General features: G+C 41.3%; 1 protein-coding gene across 2 annotated transcripts in view; it reads right to left on the reverse strand.

Moving 5' to 3' along the window:
- Window positions 1-3,669, reverse strand: part of fam107b (family with sequence similarity 107 member B) — a 17,163-nt gene extending 13,494 nt beyond the window's left edge. Inside the window, exon 1 of one of the 2 annotated variants that reach the window (XM_031865474.1) lies at window positions 3,437-3,669. The gene's annotated coding sequence lies outside the window, so the exon portion shown is untranslated. The remainder of the gene's footprint in view (window positions 1-3,436) is intronic. The other variant, XM_031865466.1, reaches the window with a different exon arrangement.
- Window positions 3,670-4,945: the final 1,276 nt, after the last annotated feature.

Genomic DNA, 4,945 nt, shown 5'->3' on the forward strand with positions numbered 1-4,945 from the left:
CACACACACACACACACACACACACACACACACACACACACACGTGTAATGGGGGAACCAGGTGTTCGAAAGCAGGCTAAATGAGGAGTCTTTGTTCTATCTGATTCTATCCTTTATGCTTGACGTGACTCAAAATACTCGGTATGTACATACATATTTCTAGTTGTGAATAGTAGGCAATCATGTGGTTTCATTGTCTCATGAAACTTTCCAAAGCCTGTATACATTCTGCATATCGGGCTGTGACAGAAAGACGTGGCTCTGAGGGCGTATATGTTTGTGTTTGTAATAAAACAGGATCATATATCTTGATACTGACTTACAAAGAGCTTAATCCAATTCATGCAGCTCAGACTTCAAATCTCTCTATTCTTCACCCTAACAAGATGCAAGGAGGAAGGCCTTTAGAGTCTGTGTGCATGCATTTGTGTGTGTCATCCATTCTCCAAGACCACGCAAAGTGGTCAGCACAGTAATGGGGCTTTATTGTGATTGAAGCTCCAGCATAACAGCAGGAAAATCAATGAGATTCTTTGAGAAGCTGGGTCTCTGTACGTGTGTGTGTCTGTATAGTCTCTGGTACGTGTATCTTATCTTAAATCAACATCAATTCCTTCGCCTGCTCAAATAAAAGTAAGTCAAGCCTGTGCATGTCTGACTTTCATATGTACTGACACCCACCAACACCTACTACGCATAGAGCCAAGACACACACACACACACAAACATTAGCTCCTCTCGGGAAACTCAATACCTGAATCGTGACATCATAATATAAAACCATGGCAACAAAACAACCGCACAATGTAAACAGATCCGTTGTGCCGTTGTAGGAATCTGTGATTGCATCACTTGTGCTTTCATTGCATCATAATATTTTATTCAGCCTGCATGCGGAGGGCCAGTAACACATCCAGTGTCTTTGAAAAACGCCAAATCAGATTATAAAACCAGCGCCAATATAATTGATGCATTCGATTAGTTTGTTTAGAAATGACTTCACCATGTTAGCTAGATTAATAACGCCCATGCTCATATACAGCCTGAAATGTGCATGTAGCATCTGGGTATTGTTCAGCAGAGATAGTACAACACAGATTCTCCACATCTTGTCCTGTGCACAGTTAAGTCAGTAGATGACGGCCTTAAGAATAGCCACACTCAACTATATGACACTTGCTGTGTGAAATAGCACCTAAAACTATATTATTTCATAAAAGTGTTTTAATTATGATGTTAGTAATGGTGGTCTTTGTTTCAGGGGAGGCGGCATACATTTTCCGTGTGCCAGTACAACACTTTGAACACTGCTGTGTTTGTTTTGTTAGAGTAAGAAAGGGTGTATCAGAAGAAAACATTTTGTAAACTAAAGTTTCCCTGCAGGCTGGAACTGGACAGAGCGAAGACGTGTTTGCTCAAACCATGAGGACTGGACTCTTAGAGCAGAGACCCTCTGAAACCTTACTCTATGTTTACATGGCTCATTACAGGGGAAAATAATTTTTGCTACAAGGTAGTCTTTCACCGCGAGCGAACAAAATGTCTAGTAACACACAAGCACAAGCGCAGACGCTCACACTGTCTCGTGCAGTGTGGATCTAACGGATCAGTGCGTTCTGCTGAGTAATGAAGATTTTGTGCCAACAGACAGACCAGCAGGACTGTGGGAGATAATACTGTCAACACACATGTGGTTGCCATTTAGCCCTCCTGTACACACACACACACACACACACACACACACACACACACACACACACACCCATCCCTGACACAAATACCTTTCTTTTCTCGAGGTAAGGTTGAGTCCTTGACATGGACTCAGGTTCTATAATGATACATCTGAGAAATGCACCAGAACCACTAATGGAAACATGCTATTATAGAATGGAAACTCAGACATTTCATTCGCATTTTTAAAGTCCTTTGAGTGCAATAATAATGGAGCAGAGAGCCTTCCAGTTGTAACATCCACCGCACACAAACACAGACACACACACGCAGTGACAGCATCAGCCCTTACGGGAAACAGGAGACAGCAAGAGGGGCAGCATAAGAGAAACGGGAGAGAGGAGGGAAGGTGGGGGTTGAAAGATCAGAAAACAGATGTAAATGGTTTAGCAAACTCCCCTCTAAATGACTAACACATGTGCGAGAAACTTTCCCCTCCCTGCACACACAAAAAAAACTCCTGAAAGCTCTGCACCTACAACATACTCATTCACACCACCTGCTTTTGTCACTTCTCCTCTCACTAGAGCACATCCGATGAACCACAGTTAAACTACTTCGCGTGTTAAAAGCTGCTCAGTTCGCCAGCCTGCTGTCCGACCTCCACCCAGCAAACACACACGATGGCTATAGAGTCGGTTCAGCCCAGTTTGTTTAACTTCTTGTTAATGTTTGACAGCAAACACTCGGAGGCTTTTTAACAAAGTTTATGGCACTGTGAAAAATGAACACCATAAGTCTGAGACTCATTGCCACGTCAAAAATATAACACATGCAAACACACACACACACACACACACACACACCTCTTCACATGACAGTTGGTCTTTGCGCCTGATGACAGCACCGGCCAGTGTGTCAGCTCTGACTGAAGCCATGTGCTTTGACACAGAGGCCAGTAGTCAAATCTGTGCTATTACACACCGTCTTACTCATACATGATACGTTGAGCTACAGCTCATCCATAAAATATGGTATCCTCTGATGCCGTTTGTCTCACAAACGGGCCTCATTTCAATACATTATTAACTATAAACTATGGCAACAAATAAGAAAAGCAGAACCAAAAGCAGGGCACGTCTTGTGCTGTACAGATTGTAAAGCACTCTGATGTAAACCTAATCAATCTTGACATGGCTAAAAAAACATGAGTGATTCTATATTTTAGACGATTGTGTACAGAGATTGCCAACTACATTACCACACGTGAACATAACATGGAGCATAAACACCCATAACATTCTCTCTAAAACACCTCAGCGACACCAGAGACAATAAACACAGATTTGTTTCGTTCTACTATTCTCCTCCCAGGGTACAAAGTATCAAGTGGCATGAATAGTATCATTGCGCCACTAAGTAACTGTAGTCTGTACATGCTGTACAACAACCTCGTTTGTTCTTCACTGTCCCGTCGGCTTCAGTCATGCGCCGCAACAAAAGGAGACAATGAAACAAGAGTTTGTGTTTTTGCAATCTCATTCTCTCTCTCCTCGGTCTTTTCTTTTCCTCGTTACTTTTTTTTTTTTTTAAACCAAAAACCTGCTGCTTCTGCCAACGGGAGCAGACAGACCGGTTAAAACGTGCTGCTTTTGTTAGTGCGCTCTTGAAACAACCTCATGAAAAACACACACGCGAGCTCCAGACACACACACACACACACACACATATATATATACATATATATATATATATATATACACACCTACCTCAAAGTCGACCCCGACCCGACTTCTCCAACTCGAGTAGTTTAATATTTAAAATGACAAAGTGGGTCAGGCCACATCAGTGGGTCCCCGGATCACTTCTTGGCTTGAGGTGTGTCTGCGAGACTCTGGTTTTGTAAACTGCTCAGTAGCCGTAGCGCACACACACACACACACACACACACGTTCACTCAGTCAGGACCCATAGAAAATGTAAAATTAAGATGGGTGGGAGGGATGGAGTGACGTCACGCACGGGCTCCTCCTCCTCCTCCTCTGTCTTCGTTTGCTCTTTGAATAACATGAGTGGGGACTCCTCGAGCGCAGGGCGGGGCGTGGATGGAGGGGTGTGCGCACCCACACACACGCTTACACAAATAAACACATTTACAAACAAAAAAAATGTCATAGGTATCTGTGTCAGCCTTACTGAAAAGTGCCTTTGAAAAATACCTGTGATTTGTAAAAAAAAAAATCCTGTAAAGAGACGTATTTTGTCTGCTGTTTTCAAAATATAATAGTGGACTTGTATGCCCCTACTTTATATATTCCTAAATGTTGTATTATTTCCTGTGATATTACAATACATTTTAATATGATAATGTTTTCCAATTGATTTCTTTAACATGTTGTTTAAGCTTCAATAACTACATTATATATACGTATACCTCTTAAAAGCATAAATGTAGCATTTAGGGGTATCTATTGGCAAAATGGAATAGAGTATTATATAGTATGTTTTCTTTAGTATTTAATCACCTGAAAATAAGAATTGTTGTCTTTACGTTACCTTAGAATGAGTTGTTTATATCCAAGAACGGGCAAACCAAACAACATAGCTTCAGATGGTGCGTTTTGTGTTGGCCACCCTTGTTCTCCTATACACGCTGGCCCTTTAAGATATTTTCCCCCTTTTATTTCCCTTAAAGCAGCACTATAAATGTGTAAAGTAAACGTAAAAGTGAAACTTCAGAGTGTAGCATCTTTTAGCTCATGTTTTGGGTTTTATTGCCGAGAACTTTTAGGTTCACTCTTATTGCTCTCATTACCCACATTTCCAGCTACAGCTGTTGTGAGTCAAACTGCTCTGATGAACCCACTATACATCCAGCACCAATTCAAAGTTAGCAAGCCCGTCAAAAGAGTGCAGCAATTAGCAGGTGAAGAAAAGCTATGTATTTCTCTGAGCTGATGGAGACCAAAAGAGAGCTCAAAGTAGTGTGCATTTTGGACTTTTATTCATGATGGTGATGATGTGATCAGAAACACAACTCCGTCTGAAAGCTCTGTGTCTGCTGCATGTGTAAATAGACAACATGTTTGCCACAACATCTTTATGTCATAATGTCTACGACTTGTTGCGTCGCCCCCAGGTAGCCAAAATAAATAAAAAAATACATCATAAGTAACTTTAAGGTATCATATATGACATTGAAATATTGAGAAATATTCAAACCAAAGATTTGTATGGCTACAACATTCTGTCAAGTGGATATATTCCAGATGTA

Source organism: Anarrhichthys ocellatus, unplaced genomic scaffold (genome assembly GCF_004355925.1).
Source record: "Anarrhichthys ocellatus isolate YVR2014 unplaced genomic scaffold, GSC_Weel_1.0 scaffold2, whole genome shotgun sequence".
NCBI lineage: Eukaryota > Metazoa > Chordata > Actinopteri > Perciformes > Anarhichadidae > Anarrhichthys > Anarrhichthys ocellatus.